This window comes from Cupressus sempervirens, chromosome 10 (genome assembly GCF_028749045.1).
Source record: "Cupressus sempervirens isolate cs-2001-9-10 chromosome 10, ASM2874904v1, whole genome shotgun sequence".
NCBI lineage: Eukaryota > Viridiplantae > Streptophyta > Pinopsida > Cupressales > Cupressaceae > Cupressus > Cupressus sempervirens.
This window is the reverse complement of record NC_143127.1, coordinates 82,260,483-82,288,307: the sequence shown is the minus strand read 5'-3', so window position 1 is coordinate 82,288,307 and position 27,825 is coordinate 82,260,483. Positions and strand designations below refer to the sequence as shown.

At 35.1% G+C, this 27,825-nt stretch overlaps 1 pseudogene; it reads right to left on the bottom strand.

The window, feature by feature from the left end:
* Positions 1–27,562, bottom strand: part of LOC149532680 (E3 ubiquitin-protein ligase APD2-like) — a 34,185-nt pseudogene extending 6,623 nt beyond the window's left edge.
* Between the last annotated feature and the right edge of the window lie 263 nt (positions 27,563–27,825).

Sequence of the window (27,825 nt, the reverse complement as noted above, 5' to 3'; positions counted from 1 at the left end):
GGGTCTCTTTTATATGCAATTTTAGGTATTTCCCAGAAAGGTGGTTGTCTAACCTCATTACTAATTAATTTCATATTCAACACTTCCTTTCCTTCTTTCCTAACACTTGCAAAAGAGCTTGTTGCCATATTTGATACCTAGGGTTTATGAAAACTCAAACAATGAAACTCGGCACTAATAAAATACTTTTCAAAACTGATGAATATGTAAAGTTACAGTTAAATTCAGTTTGCAAATGCAAGGATCTCTTATTGCAATTCACTTTCATGCTCTCTTAGATCTCAAATGAATGCAAATGAGTCAAGAAATGACTATATAACCCTTAGAATTTTGCAATAAATGCTTAATGCTTACTCACTTGTAAGCTCAGTCAATATAGGATTTCTAACTCACTTGGCTTACACATGACTTCCACTTTGGTTATTCACATAGCATGCTCATCCAATACTACCATAACTTCATAGCTCGAGATCAAGTGAAAGTCCATTCGTGCTCGACAGTAACTGTGAAATCTTTCATGCTCGATAACAACATGAAAACTAAAAAAACTAAAGATTTCTTCTAGGTTCTAACTATTCAGTTGTTAGTCTAAGAATGGTTTTGACACTTGAGTGCCAACACACTTAACCACTTTCTACATTAAAGTTGAGTACACTATGTATGTCGAGCCACAGCTTGTGCTGAGTCAGGAAAGCCATCAGGTGCTGAGCAGCCTTCTGGTGTCGAGTAAAGATCAAATGCCGAGTGACTACAGGTGTCGAGCATGATCCAAGTGCTAAGCAATATTCAGGTGTCGAGTCATAATCAATGCCGAGCTAGATAGGAACAATAGAGGAGCCAAGTTACAAAAGGTGTCGAGCATTAGGAATTTGTAAGTGCCGAGTAACTCAGAATCAGCATATGAGTTTGTAACTTCACAAACTTAGATGTAAACCATTTTCATGGCCAACATATGATGAATCTCGAAGGATTTAAGTGATAAGATCAAATCATTTATATTTCCTATGCAATCTACATGCAACCAATAAGAAAAAATGGAGAAGGCATGCAACTAATGATAAAAGTGCAAGGAATGAGCGAAAATCAAAGATTCAATATGGATCGTAGATCCATGTCTATCCCTAAGTCTTCGAATGTCTTTATAAGGAAGATTGAATCTCATTGTATGTGTGAATGGATGAAGGTGTGGAAGGGAAACTATTTCAGAGTGAAGAGTATAAGATATCAGAGGAAGCAGATCAAGTGCCTGTATTCAGCAATCAAAGGATTGTAAGCTATCAGGTTTATTATACCTAATACTCTTTAGCCATTGTATTAGAAAGTAAATCCTATGATGATAGGTTAGCTTAACAGTTATTTTGTAGATCCTTTAAATAGGTGATTAAATCCTTTGACCAGGTAACACTTCATGTAAAGTGTTTGTAAATCCTTTAACCAGGTCACTATTGATACAGTGTAAAGCCTTTAACAGGCAGGTCATCAAAAGTGGTCAAACATTATTACTGTAGTGATTGTGTAGGTATCATCCCCACCCCAGTTTTACATTCTTATTCCTAGAGGGTTTCTAAGTTACCAAAATCTCAAGTGTTATGTGGTGATGCATATTTGTTTTTCATAATTGCTTAATTTTTATATGCATGCATGTTCATTTTAAAGATATGTTATTAAGGATTTAAAAATAGGTCAGAAGCCTAGTACTTCTAATTTAACCCCCCCCCGCCCCCCCCCCCCACCCCACTCTCAGAAGCATTCTTTCCATTAAGATATTCCAACAATTGGTATCAGCGCAGCAAGGTTCTCATAACAAGAAGTCTAACAGCTTGGAGAAAAAGGTCTGAATATGGAAATCTTCAAACTTGGAAAGACTATTGATAATCAAGTGATTGATGTGCAACTGGCTCTACACAAAGTAGAGGAAGCAAGGGAGGAACTAAGAAAACCCTTCAAAAGAAGAAAGGATATAGCCATAGCTGAAAATGATACAAACTACAAGGAGATAGATACCACAAAACTATTTGCCAATAGAAACACTAAAGAGTTTGATGTAGTAATAGCATAATTGATGGAGAAAAACAAAGTTCAACTAGAAGAGATAAGATCTCTCAAGATGGAACATGAATCACAGGCCATAATGTTATGTGAAATCACTGAACAAAAGAAAAGAGCAGTCGAGGATAAAGTCATGATGGAAGATGACAAAAGAAATCTTGCAAACAGACTAGAAGAAAAATGTACTAAATTAACAAGGATCTCAAACATGTAGATGGATACACTTGCCCAAATGATGAACCTTCATCATGAACTTAATATGAAAGATATTGAGATCTCTACTTTGAGGATGCAGAATGAACAACTACAAAATGAATTGAATAGAGAGAAAGAAATGGAAGAGAATCTCAACAAGTCAAGCGAAGCCATAAATTACTTTGAACAGTTGCTGAAATCCCCAAGATCCACCCATGATACATCAAGACTTGGTTACAACAGCACTGAATTTGGTGAATCATCAAAGAGTGTTGAGCAAAGAAGTGAAAAAGGTAAGGATTCTAAACCCATTTGTCATTACTGTAATAAAAAGGGACATACTGCTAATGTTTGTAGGAGTAGAAGGATCAATCAGCCAAACACATCCAAAAGCAAGAGTTACTATCACAAATGCAACATGCAAGGACATATGACACAAGATTGTAGATCCAAAGTCCCAAGGACACAAAGATTTAATGGACATTGTCATAATTGCAAGAAATATGGACATAGGGTATTTGAATGCAGATCAAAGCCTATGTGGACATCAAATCAACCAGCAAAAGAGAATGAAGGTCACTACCATTAGGATTATAACACCAGGTACAGTTGTCACTATTGTCAAGAGTATGGACATATGCCCCAGAATTGCATAAGAACACATTTCAAGGGGAACTATAAAAGATGGTTGAACCAGACTACTTGCTTCAGTTGCTTGAAAACTGGACATGTCAATAGAAATTGTCCAACAAAGGCCAAGGTACCCAAGACTGAAGTAAATAAGGGCAAAGAAAAAATTGATGTGAAACACATAAGAACAAACATAAAGAAGACATGGCAGAAAAAGGATGGATCAAGTACATCCTATGAAAGGGTCACTTCACCCATGAGGTCAAGTGATCATTTCTCATCTAACTAATCACAAGATAAGCCTATAGGGTTGATACATAAGGAAGTATCACACATCAGCCCTAAACCATGAAGAAGCACTGCAAAGTATAAATTTTCATGAGACAAGATGCTAAGACTAAACTTGAAAGATGATGTCGAGTTGTCTTTGGATGCTGAGTGAAACTACCTTGGATGCCGAGTTATTAACAAAATAAGTATATGCTGAGTAAGTTGGAAGCCAAGTGACAGGTGCAGGCACTAAAATGCATTAAATGCAAAGTTTCTTTTGTCGCTTAAATGTAAAAATTGATTCATTCTTGAGACATTCAAACAAAGAGTGATTACCTTGAGCACAACTGAGCAATTTTCAAGCTTTCAACCAGCGATTCAGCATCTACCCAAGCGATCTAAGCATTTATCCAAGTATTTCTTTCAAGTGCCAAGTTTTACAGTTTGAGAAGTTTGCTTTAATCGTTAAACCCTAGTTCAAATATAAATGGCATCTAGTTCAAAGACAACCCAAGGGATAGTGAGCCATGAGATTTAACTTGTCAGCAATGAGGTTAAGCAACCTGAGTTTAGACCTATACTAGAAGTTGCATACAAAAGCGATCTCATTGGTGCCCTATCCGCAATCCCTAAAAAATTTGTTATGGTTAAGGATGTGCGAAAATGCTATAATTGTAAAATAGGAGCCATAGGGGATTTGGAAATCTTTAATGCCCATGACAAACTCTGTGAAAATGGTATCCTGAAAGATGAGTTTTTCGTCATAGAAAAGAAGGGTTTAACCAAAGCCCTAGTTTTTCCAATCGTATTAAAAAATGAGTGGATACACATAATACTCAGCAGAATCCATGATGGATCATTTTGGTTAGAACAAGGACCAGTCAAGATTACCAAGAAGATGGTTCATAGGGTTACAGGTTTTCCAACCCTAGATCGGCCAAAGACATTGAGAAGTGAAAAGAAGGAAACAATTGAGAAGAACATAGATGCAAAATGGAACAATAGAGGCATGACCGTAGATACCATTACTGATCCCCTTCTAGACTTTTTTTTAAGGATCATATCACATAAGTTTTATCAATCCAACAGGTTAAATAGTGTACCCTGCATAGCAGTGGATGTGGGACATAAGCTTGTAAAGAAAGACCACACCTATGACCTTACAAAGCTCTTGTTGCAACAGATCAATGAAAATCTTGGAGCTATTAGAAAGTCCAAGGGAGCATAGTGTAAATTTGGTTCAGTGTTGGTTTGTATGTTCTTCTATGTAGTGAAGGAATTCCCTTCATTTGACAAAATTAACTAGAGTAAGAATAGAACCATTGTTGATCAAATCATTGGTTTCATTGCAGAAATGGGAGATAACTTTGATGATCATATGTCTATCTATTTCGATGATTTCAAAAATGCAATAAGAAAAGAATGAGGATACCAGTTTCACTGATAAAAAAGCATGTAAATGACATATGTTGTCTTGTTGATATTGATTATACTTACATTCAAGCAGTCCTTCCAAGAATAAGATGGCTTAGACCATTGGGATATGAGCTTGATGTTGACCAAGCTTCTGCAGCCATCACAGCATTACTTGCAGAGGAAATGGACAAATCTGCCAAGGCATTTGGAACATTTGACACTGTCAAATCAAGAGTTGTTACAGAACTCAAGACAACCACAACAGTAAAGAAAAAGGACAAGTTGGTAAAGAAGATAAAGAAGAAATTTGGTGTTGAAAAATCAAGTGCAGTAGGCGAAGCAGAAGAGATTAGTAAAGGAGAAGAAGAAGGTAAGCCAGAACAAGAGCCACTTGAATTGTCACAAAGTCAAGGTGAAGAGAAAGATGAGAGTGCCAAGGAAGCACCCATCAAAGGCAGAGTCATCAAAAGTAAGACAAAGACACCTCCTGCTTCTCAGCCTTCACCAAAGAAAGTTGTCGTACAAATGCCCAAGAAGCCAACAACCAGAGCTACAACAAGGGCCTCTACCCAAAAGGCCAAAGAGGAAGCCACAAAGAAGAAGAACATAGTCAAAAAGGCACAGGAAGAGCCAAGGAAAAGGAAAAGATATGTGGCCCAACCTAATAGTGATGAAGAAGTTTAGACTGAAAGGGTAAATCATCCTCCTAAATCTTCAGTTGATATATTATGTGAGAAGATAAGGAATGGAGACTTAAGTGAAATAAAAAAGATTGATTTCAATAAGTTCAATAGAGAGGAACAAAATAGCATAGAAGAATCAGTCTATGCATTAATGGCATAGTTCAAGTATACACCTCTTGAACTAGATGGACAATTGCCAAAGGAATTGTCTAAAACTATAGAAGACAGATGGCATTTCTGTCTAATGATGGAGAAAGAGATGAGGGAATCAACCCTAGCAAACCTATTACCTAATTTAACAAAGGAATAGGTAACTCAAGCAGTCAATAGTAAAAGGTTTACACCTAAATATAGGGCATTCTCCATCCTACAAAACAAAATTGAAGAACTTGTACAAAGAACTACAAGAGTTTGGAAAAACTTGTACAAGACAACTGAAGATGTCCTTGAAGAGGAATACAAAGAAGAAGCTGCTGCTAAACTTGAGGAAAGAAGGAAGAGAAGAGAAGAGAAGACAGAAGAAGAGGAAAAGGTTGAAGAAGAGGAAAACAAGAAAGAAAGAGAGGAGGAAGGAAAAGATGAAGACGAAGGTACTAGTGAACAGCAAAGTGTGCAAGACACACAACTTTCACCTACTAGCCCACCTCACTCTACTACCACACCTGCAGAGATCATAAAGATTAAGGATTTTGTTGACACCACATGTCAAAACATCAATCCATTAACTGCAGAGGATCTTACTAAGATCCTTGACCAAACAACTCTACAAGCACAATTGTGTACGAGTCCTATATTGGTCAGTGTGGATAATCTCTGAAAGTCAGTAGACAAACTCAAAGAAGCCAAGGTGTCACCATAAGAACCACCTCAAATCATTCAAAATATTGGGCTTACATTTCTACCACCTCCATCACCACCAAGAATAGCCATTCAAGCTCATCAAGAGCCGAATGTAACAACAGAGGTAGTCACAGGGATAACAGTTCAGACAGCGAGTATACCTCCTGTATATGAACAATGTTAGTATGCTAATAGAAACCAAATTTAAATAAAGCTTCTACAAACTAAACAAAATTCATAAACTTCAAGATAGACTAAGATGAGCTCTCAATTAAGAATATGAGCCATTAATGGGCTCTCTTAATGAGAAGCTCTCTTGTTGAGTAGCTTTTTTCTAAATAGATAGGATGTATGCTCAAGCTTTATGCTTCAAAAAGGGCTTCAAATGGAGTTGGAATTTGGGTGTGAGTGTATGGTTTTGATGTAAAATGGCTTCTCAAAATGGCATTATGACTTTACTTCATGGATTTTGTTGTTTTGCAAAGGGGAAGGATCCAATTTATAGGCAAGAGGCTTGAGGGATTGAGGGCTAAGATGCAAGGATGGGAAAAATCTCATGGAGGGCTCATATTGCATGAGAAGAGAGCACATGGATTGTGCTTCCTTACAGCCAATCAGGGAGTGACACATGTCGCAGGGTGAGAGGATGGAGGAAAGGGGAAGGATGAGTCAACAAAGGAGGCTCAAGGGATAAAATCTTCATAAAGACCCTCATAATGGCCTGTAAGAGCAATAAAATGGCTTGGAAGAGTCATTTATGACCTTGTGGGCTTCATAAAGTTTTATGGTTGAGATATTTTGAGGGAGATGAGAGCAATTTTGACTTGGGCTTGATTAGGAGGGTTTTAAGCTTGCTTAGGCTTGTGCAAATGATTAGAGGATGGATTAGGATGGTTTAGGATTAGCTTAGGGATAGGCAAGTGGATGGCATTTAATGAGGGTGGGTGAAGAAGGAGATATTTGTTAACTTTGGCTTGGGTTAGTAAGTCTTAACCCATGTTTAGAGAATGTGACAAGGTTAGGAGGGGATTAGGATTAGGTTTAAAAACATCTTCTAGAAGAATCTAGATTTTGGATGAGGATAAAGACTTTCTAGATTAGTCTAGAATTTCCTAGGATGAGGATGAAGACTTTCTAGAAGAGTCTAGAACTTCTTAGGATGAGGATAAATTAGATTTTTAGGAAATAAATAAAGTTTTATTTATTTCAAGGGTTTGGGTTGAGGAGATATTTATTAAAACTTTTTTAATAAACATGAGGATTAATATTTAATCTTAATTAAATATTTTGAGTTGGGATTAGGGGTAGGAAATGATGGGATTAGCCTTTAATCGAAATTAAAGAAGGATTAGAAGATTTTGGAAGAGGTTAGTGGTCTTAAGGAAATTGGCCAAGCTTTGGGCAAAAAATAAATTTTTTATTTATTTTGAGTTTTTTGGTCAATTTATTAATTAAATAATTAATAAATAAGGAAATAATGTTTAAATAAGATTTAAACATTTTTGGGAGGGATTCCTTAATTAAATATTTTTAATTAAGATAAAGGGATTTAATGGCATAAAAATTAATTAATTAATTAATTAATAAATGATGATGTTATCAGGACTTTTTCAAAAAATAAAAATACTTTATTTTCTAAAGGTTTTTAGGTGTCTACACCTCCAACAGCAGTGACAGAAGAAGAAGCCAAGCAAGAAGAAGAGGACAAAGAAGAAACATAAGATAAAGAGGAGTCTGCAATACAAACTTTGGTTGAATTACCAAAAATAGGAACTCCCACCAAACCCAGTCATAAGATGAGTACTGAAATGATGACCTTACATGTCAGTACACCAAGCTCAAGCTCTACTAAGGTAGCCATGACCATTCATTATGGTATTCCTGAGCTTGATGAAGAAATTAAAATACCCTATTATGATTCAAGCACTCTAAATGAGAAAAAGATGAATGAAATACAGAGTGCATTGGATAAGAGAAGGAGGCAAGAGGCAACGAGGAAAAACTACAAATACAAGCAGGCAATGAATGAGATAAAAGATATATTCATGGATGCTTTCAGCCTTCAACCTCCAGATGCAAACAAGCCAATACTTGAGCAACTATCTGATATAGTTGACCAAGTGAATAATGAAGACCATGATACTAATGTTAAACTAATGGAATGGTCAGAAAAGAAGTTTGTAGGCAAAGTCAACTAGAAAATAGCTAATAACATAATTTTGGGATAGGTTGACCTAGCTAAGAAATTAGAAAATGTAAAGAGTGTATTAGGGAACATATTTTCCCTTTACAACAAATTGTGTGATTTTTCCACGTTCACACAAGAAATAAATCCAAAATTTTTGAACCTTGATAGTAAATTAAAGCTCTCCAGCATGCAACTACCCTCAGATCCTACACAAAGTGAAAAGCAATTTTCTCAAACACTTCACACTCAGAGGGAATTAGCTGCATTATCAGTAGAAGAGGCCACTATCAAAGAAAAGTTGATGCAAATCTAAGCCTCCATCACTCCTCACTTGGAAATATTACACAAGGAGCAAATGTATGCAGAAACAGTTCTGAAGAAGGATCCAAATATTTTTACACATGAAGGACTTGTTGATATAGCAGCAGAGCTTGCAATCCAACAAAAATCATTGGATATTGCCTTAAATAACTAGGATGCAGCTCTCCAAATACTCCTTGAGGTAAATAAGACATTTTTGGCCAAGCATGGCATTACTATTTAGGACCCTTTGACATCAGTATCAAAAAGGGGGAGATAATATTGTGAATATTGTGAAGATATAATAAAGAGAACATTAGGCATAATGGCACAAGACATCAGAATTCATGACATGACAAGGCATGATCAACTCAGGGGGAGTTATAATAATTTTGAGATTAGTGAACGTACTCATAAGATCAGATAAATAATGCTTAGTTAAGTGTTTTTGACACTCATGTCAAAGGGGGAGATTGTTAGTCTAAGAATGGTTTTGACACTTGAGTGTCAATACACTTAAGCACTTTCTACATTAAAGCCGAGTACACTATGTATGTCGAGCCACAGCTTGTGCCAAGTTAGGAAAGCCATCAGGTGCCAAGTGATCTTCAGGTGCCGAGCAGCCTTCTGGTGCCGAGTGAAGATCAAATGCTGAGTGACTACAGGTGCCAAGCATGATCCAAGTGTCAAGCAATATTCAGGTGCCGAGTCATAATCAATGCCGAGCTAGATAGGAATGATACAGGAGCCAAGTTACAGAAGGTGTCAAGCATCAGGAATTTGTAAGTGACGAGTAACTCAGAATTAGCATATGAGTTTGTAACTTCACAAACTTAGATGTAAACCATTTTTATGGCCGACATATGATGAATCTCGAAGGATTTAAGTGATAAGATCAAATCATTTATATTTCCTATGCAATTTACATGCAGCCAATAAGAAAAAATGGAGAAGGCATGCAACCAATGATAAAAGTGCAAGGAATGAGCGAAAATCAAAGATTCAATATGGATCGTAGATCCATGTCTAACCCTAAGTCTTCAAATGTCTTTATAAGGAAGATTGAATCTCATTGTATGTGTGAATGGATGAAGGTGTGGAAGGGAAACTATTTCAGAGTGAAGAGTATTAGATCCCAGAGGATCAAGATCAAAGGAAGCAGATCAAGTGCCTGTTTTTAGTAATCAAAGGATTGTAAGCTATCGGGTTTATTATACCTAATACTCTTTAGCCATTGTATTAGAAAGTAAATCCTATGATGATAGGTTAGCTTAACAGTTATATTCTAGATCCTTTAAACAAGTGATTAAATCCTTTGACAGGGTAACACTTCATGTAAAGTGTTCGTAAATCCTTTAACCAAGTCACTATTGATACAGTGTAAAGCCTTTAACAGGGCAGATCATCAGAAGTGGTCAAACATTATTACTGCAGTGATTTTGTGGGTATCATACCCACCCCAGTTTTACCTTCTTATTCCTGGAGGGTTTCTGGGTTACAAAAATCTCAAGTGTTATGTGGTGATGCATATTTGTTTTTCATAATTGCTTAATGTTTATATACATGCATGTTCATTTTAAAGATATGTTATTAAGGATTTAAAAATAGGTCAGAAGCCTAGTACTTCTGATTCACCAGCCCCCACCCCCCCAACTCTCAGAAGCATTCTTTCCATTAAGATATTCCAACATCAATTGCATATTAAATCATGCATATATAATCTTTTCAAAACTTAGATTTTGGGAACTAGTGTAAAATATATCATTGAGATATCAGTCCCACACATACCTTTTGATTGCCTAGTTGGGGTGATGTAATCACCTGATCCATTGGATAAAGTGACCTCATCTGAACTTGATGTGGTGCAATATTCCTTTTTCTTCCATGTCTTGTTCATCTTCACTTTTACTTTCTCAACATCAACCTTCTCTTTGTCTTTATTGTTTCCATTACTTGGCATTAGTGATCTGGTTGGACAATTTTTGTTGATATGACCAATCTTCAAACAACTAAAGCATGTAGTCTCACTCAACCATCTACTATAATCACTTCTAAAATGTCTTCTAATGTAATTCTCATGAAAATGTCCATACTCTTGACAATAGTGACAATTTTACCTTGTAATGTAATCCCAATTGTAGGATTTTCAATTGTGTCGTACCTTTGTCTTCTTTTTTGATGTCCACTTGGTATTATATTTGCATTCATATGCTTTATGTCCATACTTGTGACAATTGTAGCAATATCCTCCAAATCTTTGTGTGCTTAAGGCCTTGGTCTTGCATTCATGTGCCTGATGTCCTTTCTTGTTGCACTTATGATAGTAACCCTTGAATTTATGCTTAGGGTTTTGATTTGTATTGTTGCTCCTACAAACATTAGTTGGATGACCTGACTTTCCACAATTATGACAATTGGGTTTGTAGTTCTTACCTTTTTTGTTTCTTTGTTCACCACTTTTAGATTATTCTCCTTCCTTAGTACTGGTGTATCCTAATCCAATAGTATCATTATTAGATCTAAGAGATCTCATTAGTTTCCTAATGTATTTGATGACTTCACTAGGTTTGTTGAAACTTTCAAAAAAATTATTTTCTCTTCTCAGTTGTTCATTCGGTAACTTCAGTGTTGTGATCTCAATATCCTTTCCATTCAATTCATGATTGGAAATCATCACTTGATTCATTATAGTAATCCTTTGTACCTCTGATATCTTCTCTTCTAGTGTATTGGTTAGTACTCTTTTGTCATCTTCAATCATGATTTTTTCTTCCTCAACTTTCCTTTTCTACTCGGTCACCTCACATAGAAATATTGATTGGACTTCTTGTTCTATCTTAATATTTCTAACCTCTTTAGTTAGGGCACCATTCTTTTCCATCAAATCTGCAACTGCTACATCAAACTCACTTGAGTTTCCATGTGAAAATAATTTAGTAGTGTCTTCCTCTTGGTAATGTGCATCATTTTCCTCAATATCTATCCCTTTCCTTCTCTTGAATGAGCGCTTCAACTCATCTCTTGCTTCATTGAGTTGGTGTAGGGAAAGTTGGATTTCAATCTTCTAGTTCTCAATAGTCATTCCCAACTTGTAGACTTCCATCTTCAAGATACTTCCTCAAAGTTGCAAAGCTTTCCTTTCCAGAGAACAAGGCACTGATGCCAATTGTTGAAATTAACAATGGGAAAGTAAACTCTGAGAGTTGGGGTGAATCAAAATTTTAAAACTTTAACCATAAAACATTCACTACACATCCATCTCACAATTTACCATGTAATTAAAATAGCTACCTACACATGTTTATCCATAGTATGAAATAAATAACACAACATAATAAATTTGTTACCTAGAAACTCTCCAATGAGAAGGTAAAATTGGAGTTGGGATGACACCCACAAATCTTCACTACTGCAGTTGTAAAAAGTATATGATGAAGGTTTAAATTGTTTGATCATAAACTATGATCTACCCTATAAAAGGTCTACTCTATTAAAGACTTACAAATACTATTAAATCTTACCCTATTAAAGGATTTCAACACCCTACTAAAAGTGTGTTTGGTTAGAGGACTTCAACTTACAATAAGGTAAGCACCATGTTAAAAGATTTACAAAATCCTATTAGGACTACTTGGTTAAGAGATTCTCACTAATTCACCTATTATAATGACTCATCCTTGATCCTTTGGTTAGCATCTCTCTACTAGATATCATAGCTCCTATTTTCTTATGTGTACTTGATCCTCCTAATCCAATGTATACTTCTCTGCTCTATTCTCTATAACTAGTTCTTCAATTCATTTTTCTCTCACAACCTCCTTAGTCACCATGAATGCTCTCTCTCTCTCTCTCTCTCTCTCTCTCTCTCTACTTAGCATTCATCCTTCTCTTCTCATCCACACATACAAACTCTTTTGGTCTCTCTCTTCTTAAGAAGAATTCGGTGAACTAAGGTTACATAGGAATCAATGATTGTGATTCACCCATTTTGTCGCTTAGAACAACCTTAATCTAATTGGTTGTATGTGTTGCATAGGGTTTCTCAATATACATTCATATGTATCTTCTAGAATCATTAAAAAAATCCTTAAGTCATCCCAAAAATGTTTTACATAGGATTTTGTGCCATTACAAATAACTATGCCCAAAATAGTTTATATAAAAGTTTGAGGCATTACAAACAACTATGCCCAAAATAGTTTACTTGGCACTTGAAATCTTTGATGCTTGGCATTCACTATATCCTTAATGTTTTAACTCAATTCCTAAATGACTTAGCATCCACTATTTTATTTGGCATATGAATCACTTGACATATATGTCTTTCTCGGCACTTGAATGACTCGTCACATACCATCTGTTTGGCACTAACTATGTATATTGCTCGACATATACTACTTACTTGGCACATAGAGAGTTTTGTTAAGTAATGACTTAAGTGTTTTGTCAGTGCCTTGTCATAACCAAAATGAGATCAACAGTCATATGTAAATCCTTTAATCAAGTTGGTATTGTTATGGAATATTTTTAAGTCCTCTAACAAGGCCATTCCTAATAGGGTGATTAAATCCTTTAACAAGGTCACATTTAACCATGTGTTTTGTAACCTCTAACAAAGATCATTTCAGTAGAGTGAAAATACTGGTGACATATTACTGGTGGTTTTTCCCAAATTGGGTTTTCACATGAAACCCTAGTGTCAAAATTGTGTGGATGTTATTTGTGATGATTTATTATTAATGTTTACATTATGTGGGTTTTTTATATTTAGGATAGTAGACTACTAGTTGATGTTATTGAAAGTTTTCTATAAAGGTCGAGCTAATGGATGTTAAGATCTAAAGTAGTTTGAGTGTTTTTTGTTCAATTGGTACATTTGGACCTTGGATAATCGATTCACCTCCCCCCTAGTTATTGTAAACATTCTAACAATACATAACTTTTATCAATTTTCTTCTTCTTTCATGTACAATGTAAGATTTCATTAAAATTTAAGCAAAATAAATTCTCATTAACAACTCTATGTCTATTAGAAAATACACCAGTATGTCCTCTATGACATTCTCCCTTGTACATACTATCAATGGTGCAAATTAAGCATGATAGAGTCACAAACATGATAGGGTCACCTACACAAAACTAGCCAACAATAGAGAATATACAGAATAGTCACCATGAAACAAAAGGAAAAATTCCAAATGGGAAAAGTATCACTTCCAATTAATTAATCACAAAAATGCAAATATTTCAACAATAAATCAAGGCAAGAGTTGTCACTAAGAGAAAGATAGCAAAAAATTGATGACTAGACGAACCAAGGAGGTTACTAAAACAATACATGGAAAGATTCACGAAGGAAATAAAATAATGCATCAATCAAATTACATTTACATTCAACAATTGATAATATCCGCTCAAAAGGGAGTAATTTCTACATAGTGCTAAGGATACATCATTCTAGCAATGTTAGAGAACACGCTCATGCACATCAAATAGTGATCTCATCATATGCATAACTATATTATCTTATGAATGCAAAAGTACTATACTTTTAATGTAATTTGTTTTATTTGTTTCCCTATAATGCAACAATTTATAACATACAAGGTCGTGAGGTACAATTTCTAGGTCCACTTGATGCTATTGAATATACACTTTTTGAGTGCATCATAACTACATAACGTTTCATAAGATTAAGAAACATGCAATTTGGGGACATGATTCATTAACCCAAATGATCTATTACTACAATTAATTTCATTATTTATTTCAAAATTTACCATTTCTTTTCTACAATTGCTATAATACATAGTCATTCTCAATGAAAGGAAATACTTTAGTACTACAACATGGTGTCAATAAATAACAAATACGATTCATTTCTTGACTTTCAATCTAGAGAACACATAGAATGCAATGCATCATACTCCATAAGGAGCAACACAATAGGAACTCAAGGCTAAACATGGAAACCAATCAACCACTTCAAATAAGAGGCCACACAAGCAAATAAGCCATATTAAGGCACATCAATTCCAACCAAACTTCAAATGTTGTCATTAACAAATTGAACAACCTACTATACCAAGGAACATCATGACCAAATTTTCCAAGGAATCCACATACATGGACCACACAAGGTTCACTAAATACTCAAAATCCAAGAGCAACATACCAACCAAATGGTCTAAAGTCTTTGATGAGGTTCTCAACCAAGGGTATCATCCATCTTTGAGAAGTGCACAAACCTATAAGATTCACTTCCCTCTCCTCACATTACTTGAGTCACATCTACTAGATAAGAAAGTTCATCACATGTAGGTATCCAAGTAATAAGATGTCATGAGAACATGGAGTTAAACACATGTGATCACTCATCCAAAAGATATATTATACGAACAACATATATAGAGAGATCCTAATGTGTTAACATGGGCTCTTATATCATATGTAATTCCTCATTCGAAGATCCTTGGAAACAAGGGTAAACATTGACTAATTTTTTTTTTAATAGAAATACATAATTACATGCATACAACAATGAAAAGATTGCAACAGAAGACATAACCAACCAACCAAGATCCCTAAGTGTTCACTACTTACAAATGTGTACATTTTATCTAGATAAATTAACCAAATAATGGTCATTCTATTAATCATAAATTAACAATAGAAGTGTTGTTCATTTTAAACCCCAAATACAAGTTCCTCAATGATTAAGTCATACAAGTTCATTTGCTAGGCTAAAACACAACAACAATGAGATAGCAAAGAATCAAACCCAAAATATCTAATAGGTGTTTCATTTTTAATTTGGAAGAAGCAACTCCCAAAAGGGTATCTAATACACCAAGTTGCATCCTCCAAAAAAGTCTTTATTAGCATCGTAGGATAAAACTCTAGAAGGAACATGATAATATGGTTAAACTACACACAATACAACTAGTATTTTCATATGACACAATCTCTAACTATAAGCAATGAACTCTAGTATCACATGATATAACTCCAAAAGGTGTGTGGTACAACTCCTAATTGTGTACAATGAAACATAAACTATTATTTTATTGTACAAATTATTGCTCTTAAGGGGTACAACCAAGTAACCAAGTTAAAGACAAGAGGTTAGTCTAAACCATAACATAAATTAAACCTCCACACCGAGGAGTACCAAAACATATAATAAATACTTCAAAAATATATAATAACACCATATAACATACTATCCTCTCAAGCACAATTCTAATCCATCATAAGATAATACAACATCAATTATACTAGATACAACTTGCATCAAGTAACTACATAATCAATAAGTAAAACATACATCAAGAATACTTGAATAATAGCAAGAGGACAAGAGGAGAGAGAAGGTCAAGACAAGATCCTATAACTCGAAGAAGATCACCCCTATTCTTTGATCCTCAGTAGTGGTATAGGTAGTAATCCTTTCCAATAACATGTAATCCTTAGGCACACCTTGTCATTCTCATGGAGATAGAAACCTGACGATAGCCACATAAGACAAATGCATACAAGGATAAAAAATACACAATAAATTTCATGACATAATAACTCAATAATCATGAAGGCAATTCAATACACATGTCTCTAGCTAGACACATTATAGGATAACTATGTAGGTACTCTAGTGGAGTATAATTAATTTGCTTGTACTAGGCCAAACCACCTTGGTATGGTAACTCAACTCCCTTGAGAGGCCTCATTCCTAGTATGGTAACTCAACTCCAACAAGAGGCCTCGTACTCAGTGTGGTAACTCAACTCCAACAAGAGGCCTCACACTATACCCTCACACCAAATTTCGTAGAAGGGTGCAAACACCACACCCTTACACTAGATCTTAGGGTGCTCAATGACCATACAAGTGTTCTCTTATCTTGCATTAATTTTTATTATACCATTTGTTTAATTTGGTTATCACTTATTAAAACCTCTTCATGTTACCTTATCGACCACTTTTAGGCGAGTGTACATGAGAGAAGCCACTCCATGCGTATGTCGTACATACCCATTCTCGTGACACGATGAGTGCTCATAAGCAATGCAAGTTCCCAACCCAACCCCCAAATGAGCAATCACTCAACCATTCTAAATCCTAGAGTTCAAGTCTCACAAGATCTCACCATATACACACACATGTGATCGTGGGTGGACACAACCAAATCTACAAAATAATCATGATAATACCAATGCAAGGGTTGGATTTAGGAAATGCAACAAATGATACAAGTACAATACTCACTCAACCAAACATCTTGGTAGGAGTACATATTCAACAACAAATCCCAAATTCCACAAAGAAAATCCACAAAATGAAAGAAAACATGGAATACAGTTTGTTTCCATTATCTAAACATACATTACTAAAATTTTAACAAAAATATGGGTGGCACACAAAATGAGGCAAGATAAAAATGCCTAAAATTTTAACTTCTCATATTTTAACATAAATGAAAAACCCACTTCCAAAATGTGGTCAAACTACCAAGGGTCTAATAAAATTCCCAAATCGAGTTCATAGTCAAAATCTCACAAGAACAAAAACTTCACAACACTTTCAGATTGAGATATAAAATACCCCAGAATGGCCTCTAATCATTATGACATCTGCAATCCTACTCTTTGTCGCAAAGACTACTAACACAAGATTCAAGTAAAGCCAAACAAGGTGACATACAAAAATTGGATGACACACAAAATAAGGTGACACCAAAACCACCCAAAATTAAACATCTTGGAATTTGATAAAATCAAAAACCCACTTCAAAAACATGTCCAAATTCCCAAAAAAAAAAATTCAAGTTTTCGGCATATGTGCAAAATCCAGTAGCATAAGATTACCAAAAATTTCAAAACTCGCATGGGGAAACATAAAATGCTCACACCTGCCCAACTAGATGTAGAAATTAAACACAAATGTGAAGAAATGCTAATTCTCAACCCACAATCATATTGCAATTTATTTCATTTGAAATAATGAATACATTTTAAAATGGTGGGATGCTCTACCTCACACATTTGGTAAAAACCAAGAAGGGAAAATGAAATTAAAAACTTCACAAAATTGACTCAAAACTTTGGCAAAATGGAGAAAACCCGATGATTTGCAATAAGACTAATGTCGCAAATATATTACAAGCCAAACTTTGACAATGAGAAAAATAGCAAATCCTCACAATAGTGTTTTGGAGCAAAATCCTCCAAACATGAAATTTTAAAGTGAGAAGTGAGTAATCAAACTCATTTATGCCTAATATAAGCACTTTTATTAAAATGACTTACAAATCAGTCTATTAAATCATTTAATAGGTTAATTGGGCCCTTCCCAACTTTAAATAAACATATTCAAGATATTTGGAATTCAACTACAAAAAGTTATTCAATAATTAAAATAAATGAATAGAATCTCTCAAATCAATTAAATCAATATTTTAACTAACATTTTTTGTGATAATTGCAAAACCCAAAATGCACAAACATGCTTATATTTCTAGTCACATAATGCATTACAAATATGGATTTACTAATTGTTGGAGGGTTCATAATAATAAATCTACAAATACATTGGCCATACAAGGATGACATTTGCTCAACATGAAAGGTCAAAGTCACTATCTCATGATGCCCATTTTCGAGGATATAGGTAGCCAATTAGATCATGAATTTAGGGTGAATGCATCTAGCACCTATTTAGTAAACAAAAAACATCAAGTTCATATGCTAAATATATAAATAGTTGAAGCTCATAAAGACACATAGTCACATGAAGAAGAATAGGACATCGCTTGTAGATCTCATAAGCAACTACAACTCCCTTCCCACTTCGTACTAGCACCAATAGGAAATCCATACATAGAAGTGGTATAATATAATATAAAAACATATAATTACATGATAATTAATTTAAATTAAGTCATTTATAGTCTGTCGTGCATATATGTCAACTGAAATTAGAGAACAAATATCCACAACATAGAGGCACGATAATCTATAATCCAAATGAGCATCCCCATATGCAAATAAAATCCATAATCTCATACCCAAATATAGATGAAACATTTTCTAATTATTCTAAGCATATAGTAATGGAAATAATAATTAAATTTCTCAACATCATATATGGCCTAATAATTTACCAATCCTAGAAAATCATCCTAAATAACATCAACTGCAAAATACACCAAATAACATCATAAAGCATCATTATATAAATATGGTCAAAATGCCACTAACAACATGATCAAACACATGAGTCAACACTACCATCGCAACCAAATCAGGTGTAGTAGTCCAAATTGTCACATAGTGCAACCATTATTTATATCTCAAGGATACTAATAACAACATTGTGATACCATACCAATCCAGGTGACCATTGGCACATACCTCGATGAAACCATCTAATACATCATAATTCTCATAAATCATGCATAAATTATAATTAGTCTACCAATACAAAAACATAAATCAAATCACCCCAAGGGTGTAGACCACTCATTGGTCCTAACATGATCACTCAGAAAGCAAGAGCATCAAGGTCACATCCATCAGGATAACACAAAAATTAAATGGGAGAGGTACTACATGAGGGTGAAATGAACTAATTATTCCTTTAATATAGTGGGTCTATAATAAATTTCCATTACTTGGTTCATGTCATTTTGTGTATCCTTGAAATAGGGGCAAATTACATTGCATCGATAAACTCCAACTTTTGTGTCAAGATTTTTTGGATATCTATCCATAATTTATGAAGCTAAAGTCTGGTAACCATTTAGCATTATAACCATATCTATGCCTATAATATTTATATCTAATGATAATAATTCTAGAAGATTGAAAGCTTTAGATTTACAAGAACATTATATGGAGGAGGCCCCTTATCAATGATAAAATTGTTAACACAATTAGTGTTATACATAAAAATTATTTGGGTTATATGCCTTCATAGACTTTTCTAAAAGGTATGTGTCAACATAAAAACTTGGTAAAACGTGAACTTCCTTTTGTCAAATATCTAGTATAGATGAGAATAAAGTATAAAAAAATTCCCACACCTTCTAGTGCATGTGATAAGGTCTCTAATCTCTTTTCTACCAGTTTCTAATAGACTAGTAATGACATAATGACTAGTAACTCATTTGAAATATTTAATATACAACAAGAAATATTAGTTAGGTTTGTAACTAGTTTTCTCTGTGTGAGAATGGATATAATATTAGGGGATCAATTTCAATTAGGACTTCTGACTTTGAGCTATTATTCACCACCAAAAATTCACATAAATGAGAGAAAGAATGTAATGTATAAAACTAAACTATTGTTATGGACAAATTATAATATTTTATCAAACATAAAAATTAGGAAAGACAGAACTTAGGACTTCTAACTTTGAGTTATTAAGAATATATTGGTTAGGTTGCAACTATTTTTATAGATAGCAAAATTATTTAGCTGACATAAGAAATGAATATTTAATGAACAAAATATTTAGATGACAACAAGGACGGTAATTGTTATTTGGTAGAAATGCTTAATTTTTGTGGTGCCTTTGTGTTGATTTAGATAGATAAAGATGATTGGAAATTTACATGTTATATCTACAATAGAACAAGTGCCATTGATCATGCATCTCTCTCAAAAAGATTGATTGAAGGTTCAGACGAAATTATGATAGGCGAAGATATCAAGGATTTAAAATTGGACTGCAGACCAAATTACAAAAGTTTCATTTGAGTAGAAAAGATGTGACATGGGTAGAAAACTCAATGTCCTCAACAACTAGTTTTAGAAGTTAGAACTATTTTGACCCAAGAAAATTGCAGTATCTTTAATGTAACTCTAGATGAGTTATTTAATAAGAAGAATATAAAAATTCAAGGTCTAGAAAATCATAAGATAATATAAGTAATTTAAGAAGCACTCAAAAGATACCAAAAAAAAAGTTATAAAATAAAAAATAAATTACATTTCAATTAATATTTGTTTGAAGAAAAATATTTTTTTAATACAAAATAATTCATACTAGTCTTTTTAATAAATATCTTATAATTCTTTTCTTACAAACTTCAAAATTATTATATTCATTTAACATATCACCATATTTAAACAAATTCAAATATAAACTATCTTTACCTCCACTATAACTCCTCTGATCATATATATATATATATATTCAAAATTTTCATTTATGTTAATAGTAATCAAAATCCCTCCCAAAGTAAAGATGTGCAATACATCAAATAGAAGTTTTATTTGTTAATAGAAATCAAAATCTCTCTCAAAACTAAAATGTGAAATACACTAAATAGAAGTTTCTTAATATAGATCTCAAAAAGATCTCTCTTAATTCCAAAAATAAATACCACCGTGTATGAAAAGTCATAATAGACAAAAACATCATAACTAAATAGAGTTTAATGAACAATATTAACACATGAAACAAAAATATCATAATTAACACATGTCTGGATTCTTCATTGGAAGCCTCTAAATGTGATTAAATTATCAAATTCTTAAACCTCTTTTCTTTACACCACGTCTAAAGATGGCTAGATTTTCCACATTTTAAGAATATTTTTGGATTTCTTATTCTTGTCTTTTTCCTTTGTACAACTGTGACAACCAAAGTAGTATTATAAAACTATGTAAAAAGACTCCAAAATGAAGGAGTACAAATCATGCCTTGATTTTGTCGCTTTCTCGCTTGTCCTATAATCAATTAAAAAAATTGGTTTCTATAAATTGGTAAGCAAGCATTAATACACTTTTCTTTTCTATAATCACGATCGCTGGCCATTAGAAACAATCCATTGTAATAAGGTACTATAATTTCCTCTCTTCAACGACTTTAAAAATAGGTTCCATTGTTAGACGATGACATATTTTGCACTTAATCATTTCACGTTATTTTGAATGCTTGAATTTATCAACTTTGTCCAATATTAATGGCGGCAATGCTTTGCTTTTCTCCATATCACCAAATCACACCCCATTCATAAATTGTATTCTACCAAATCTTGGTTCAGCCACAAATAAAAATAGTGAGAATAGAATAATATATCATGGATATTACAAGAAAAATGATGTTTAAAATGTACTTAGTTGTTCTTGGTGATAAGCTTGTTGATGCACTTACAATTGACTATTTGTAAAGTAGGGTGAAATCTACATATTTATGACTTATTTTCTATTTGAATGACTTTATGGTGATGAGAAGCATATAACTAGCACTTTGCACCCTGAAGCAGGTGCAAGGGGTACATTGATAGGAGAAAAAGTGCAAGTTTTTGTCCCTGCGTGATTTTAAGATTGTTCCTAACATCATGAAGACTTGGTTTACTACAAACATTCTAAGACATTGAAAGGATTGAAATCAAACAATCCATTGATACTCCTATTCAAAAACTAATCACAAATAGATACAAATGAAGGTTGAAGGCTAATTATGTTAACTATTCAAATGCAAGTGGAAATAGAGCGTCATTTTGATTGCATTCTAGAGTTGGCCTCTTTCTTTTAGGTTGTCAATAATTTTGTGGTTGTATCCTTAGCTACCCTTGGTATGTCCTTGATAAAATTCATCCATTTTCCATTTTCCAAATGTTAGAATCTGAAAAGATTAATAACCTAGAAAACTAGTGCAAAGAATAAATATCTAAACTATGAATGCAAATGATACAAAATCAAAATAGCAACATAGAGTTAGTTTCCAAGAGAGTAATGCAAATGCTAGAAGCAAAATAGCATTAAGAGGATGCAAAAGCAAGAGATTACAAATGCAAGTCAAGTAGCATGCTTATATAGACTAGGAAGAGGGAGGAGGTGGCAACACCGACCAATGAGGGGCAACCATCTATCGGACTAAAGATAGCAAAGTATCTTCCCAAGATAGCTGATGGATACTCACATGTAGGAAGGTGACACCTCAAAACCACTCACCTAATAAGACATGCTTTATTAACCTAAGTGCGATTATTAAAAGTGTAGAAAAAACCTAGCAATTTATGAAAAAATAAATAGCCCATTAGGAAATTTTAAAAACTACACTAACACCCCCCATAAGAGAAGCTTAGGTGGATGTAGAAATGGGTCTCGACAAGTTAGGCTTGATGAGGTACCCATGTACACAAAATTCCCCCAAAAGAGAGAAAAGAGACCCCAAAAAAAATCAGGACTTCGAGTGAGAGGAAGAGGCCTCCCCAAAAGATGAAGCATCCCGCACCCCCAACAAAGCTCGCAAATGAAGGAACTTGCTCTCTATAAAGGGTTTGGTGAAGATATTAGCAACCTGCTCAAAAGTTGGACAATAGCGAAGGTAGATGGTGTGACCACGGATGAGCTCTTGGATGTAGTGCATGTGGATCTCTATATGTTTGGTCCGTTGATGATGGACTGAATTCCGTGAGATTTCAATGGTAATTTGGTTGTCACAAAATATGATTGATAGTCATTTGATCTGGATACCAAACTCAATAAGAAGATGTTGAAGCCAAATAGCCTCAGTGGCGACATTCACAGCCCCCCGAGACTCAACCTCAGTAGAAGATAGAGCAATAGCAGACTGCTTTTTTCTTGACCAACAAATAGGACATGAACCAAGTGAGAAGTTGTAACCTAAAGTAGACTTGTGATCCTGAGAATCACCGCCCAATCTGAATCTATGTAGCCCACCAAATCAAGCTCAATACCTGCTGCATAGTAAATCCCACAACTATGAGAACCCTGAATGTAGTGAAGGATCTACTTGGCTGCTTTCCAGTGCAGCTCATGAGGCTCCTACATGAATCAAGAGACCATGCCTATAGCATATGAGATGTTGGGTCTTGTATGAGTGAGATAAATGAGACTCCCAACAAGTTGGCAATACAAAGTGCCATCAACAAGTGGAGAAGTACACTAAGCCTCAAGTTTGACTCCAGAAAGGAAGGGAGTCGGAGCAGGCTTACAATCTGCCATATGAAACCTCGAGAGTAAATCTAGAGCATACTTGGACTGTATGATGGTGATCCCAAAAGGAAACTAAAAGATCTCAATCCTGAGAAAGTAATGCAACAAGCCCAAGTCAATCATCAAAAAACTATCTCGAAGGGCAACTTTGACAGCCTTAATGGTGGGTGAAGAACTTCATGTGATCAGCAATTCATCAACATACAAAGCCAAAAATAGAAGCAAACCACCCTATTGCAGAATGTAGACATTAGGATCAGAATGGCACCAAGTGAGCCCAACTGATAAAAGGAAGGAGTTCATCTTGGCATACCAAGTTTGAGGAGCCTGTTTGAGGTCATAGAGAGACTTCTGAAGACAACACACAAGTGAAGAATCCTGAAGGAAGTCATGTGGTTGCTCCATGTAAATCCCCTCATGAAGGTCACTATGAAGATAAGCACTCTTCACATCCATTCGATGTACTTCCCAATGATTAGCTACAAAAATGGCAAGAACAATTCGAATGGAATTCATTTGGGCAATTGGTACAAAAGTCTCAGAGTAGTCAATCCCAGGAACCTGGGAGAATCCTTTGGTGACCAAGCGAGCCTTATGCTTGTCAACTGACCCATCTGTTGCAAATTTTGTCTAATAGATCCACTTACATTGAACAAGTTTTCTTCCCTTAGGAAGAGAGACAAGATCTCAAGTGGTTCTTCATCAAGGAACTATACTCTTCCTACATAGCTATATCCCACTCAAGAATACCAGAAGCATCATGAAAGGACTATGGATCTAAGGCAGTAGCAATGAAGACATGTAGAGTATCATGGAATTGTGAATGAGTATGCTTGGTGTCTGATGGATCCCCAACCCAATCACCTATAGACTGCAAGGTTTGTCTAGCCCAAAGTGGACCGGAAGATGGAGAATCCAGAGGGGAATCATCAACCTTTGAATGATGACTAGGAGAGGAAGGAGGTGAGTCCTCTGAATCACTCTTTGCATTGGAAGTAGAGGTGGAAAATTGCTTAAGTGAATCTAACTCATCAGAAGATCTATCATGTATTCCAAGTGACTCCAATGTCAAAGTAGGAGTTGGAGAAGTGATAGAAATTGAGCTTGAAGATCCCTCCTCAAACTGAACACTCATCTCAATGAACAACTCATGTATAGTAGGATGGAGCAACCAATAAGCCTTCACACCATCAGGATAACCTACAAATATGCAAGGTCTGCTCTGCAAATCCAAGGCCTTACGTTTCTCTGCAGGAATGTGGGCCCATGTAGGAGAACCAAAAACTCAAAAGTGCTTAGTTGATGGTTTTCGACTACTCCAAGCTCTAAAAGAAGTAACTCCCTTCAAGGCTCAATGAGGAACATAGTTCTGGATATAACAAGCATGGTTAATGGCCTCTACTCAATATTGCGGTGCAAGAGATCTAGAGTGAATCATACAGTTTGCCATTTCCTTCAAGGATCTATTCTTCTATTTTGCAACAATTTTCTGCTAAGGATTGTATGGAACTGAATGTTGCAAATCAATCCCCTCTGAAGTGAAAAATATTTCAAACTAATGGTTGACATACTCACTACCATTCTTTGTGCACAAAACTTTGATGGCTTTCCCAAATTGCTTCTCTACAAAAATTTTGAAGTCCTAAAAATGATCAAACACCTCTGACTTCTTTTTGAGAAAGTATATCCAAGTATATCGAGAAAATTCATCAATGAATGTGAGGATATATCGGGCCCTACTGAAAGAAAGATGTTGAAATGGACCAGCCAAATCATTGTGAACTAACTCTAGTATCTGTGAAGCTCTCCATGCCTTACCTTTTTCAAACTTTTTCTTAGGATGTTTACCAAGAATGTAATCTTGGAAAACACTGCCTGAGAACTGAACTAAAGGCAACCCTGTGACCATGCTCTACTAGTTGAGCTGATGCAAGTAGTGGAAGTTAAGATGGTCAAACTGCTCATGCCATAATTTACTCACATCTTTAGAGTGAGTGAGCCAAATAGTCGAAGGAGGATCAGGAACAAAGTGTGAAAACAAATAGAGTTGTGACTGGTGATCTACTCTCCCAACTACAACTGTAGAATCACTATGCAACTCACATATCTCCACTAAATCAAGTGTGAACTCAACCTACTTGCCTAAACTTGTGTGATTTATTTTGTATACTGATAGGAGATTAGTTGATAATGAAGGCACGCAAAGAACATCATGGAATGTACCATCCCCCACATCAACAGACCCTCTCCCACACACCTCAACAGGAGTGTCATCACCCATCAAAATAGAAGGCATAGTACACGGCTCCAAGGATGCAAGTTCTTCCTTAGATGAAGCTACGTAATGCAAAGCACCTGAATCAAGAACCTAAGTGGATGGTGAGGAAGCAACTACAACAATGGCCTTGCCCTTTCCTTTCCCCTTGATGTTTTCTTTTGCCTTGTAAGACCCTTTATTTGAACTTTGTTTGATACACTTAGGAACACTAATATTATTCTTCTCAAGAATATGTGTCAAGTGATCAATTTGTTTCTTCAAAAATCTATGTTCATTATGACCGAGTCTTTTACAATATGCACATTGGACCTTTCTTTCTTAGGCTTATTGTTGGTGTCAATAAGTATTTACTATTTACACTTTACTTAAGTTTACTTAGGTTAATGCATTATTTTACTATATTGCATTATCTTATTATTTATTTAGGTGAGACACTTACGAGTTTGCATACTCTCATGAGTTGTCATGTTGACAATACTAGAGTAAGAAACTCTAATTCAGCACATAATGTCTACAATACTAGAGTTTGCATCATTCACTGAGTTGTCATGTAGACAACATCATTATTTTCACTCCCATTTTAGCACATGTTGTCTACAACATTAATTTGTGTGCTACACCTTTGTAGGGTTATCCTCACATCATCGCACTTACTCCTGTGCTTAATGGAGGATAACCCATATCTGGTGGACATGTGCCTGGTTGTATGACTTATTATGTTGCTGACTTCTATGCATTCTAGAAACATTCCATAGGCCTTTATAAATAGGTACTCCTAGTGTACTTTTGATCAATATTTAATGAATATGTCATCATTTTGATCATACTCTCTTTGGTCTGCTATTGTGCTTGTGTTTGAGTTCCTTGGTCTTGGGTGAATTTTTCCCTAAGGCAAATTCTTACATGGTATCAGAGCTCAGAGAGATTCTCTTCACATAACCATTTGAGACCATTATTGCTTCAACACCGTGACCCAGATCTGGAGAATCCGTAGAAATTGGGAGCATCTCAAGCCAAAACGGACATCGCCATTGCATTTGAAACGTCGATTCTGTGAAAATTAGCTATAAATTTTGATATCACCATATTCCACCAATTCCAGCAAATATTCCCTAGATTTCAGTATCACCCTGCACCAATTCACAACTTGGGTATGGTCATTTAATAGATCTATTTATTTATTTCTCAAATCTATAATTTTATTCTCTATAAATGCTCGAAAAAAATGTGCCTGATCGGTCTAGCAGAGATTTTTTTTTGCAAAACTAGGCAGTGACACCCTGGCCCTATAATTTGGGAGGAATATTATGTGGCATCTATTTATTCGGTAGGCATCATATCCATTTTCGGCAACCCTACTATCCAATTCAAGTGGCATCACCGACCGTCTCCACATATATTCGAGCAACAACCAACCGGCAGTGACCCTCAATCCAACAGCCTCACAATATGATTTAACAATTGCAACTCATCTTTTTTAAACCCGTCAAGGGTTTACCACCACAAAAATGTGGGATTTTTAATCCCAAAATTTAGCACCACCCAGTCATGTTTGGTGCCCGCGAAAATACTTTTCGATGCCCACAGAGAGACAGTTCCCAACCTGTGGTGTTACACTCTTCGGCAATAGTGCAATTTTTATAGTGGTTGTGACTTTCCTTTCTGATGTCCACGTCTTCTTGCCCACCTGTGCCACAGTGGCAGCCCCAATACACGTGGCAACATCTATAGATCGCCACATGCTACAATGCCATTTGACCATGCGACACTCTCGAAAGCTACCAGATCAAACTCGATAAACTATCCTCCATGTAGGACCCACATCAGCAAACAGTCTGCAAAATCCTAGGCACACAATAATCCGTACTCCAGTCAGTATACAGGTCATTTCTGTAGAGTCACATCTACAAAATTTGTACAGTTCTATACAAGGTGACATCATCATGATGTCATGCTAACATCATCATAGTGCTAGGGTACGCTGACATCATCAATTCCTGAGCC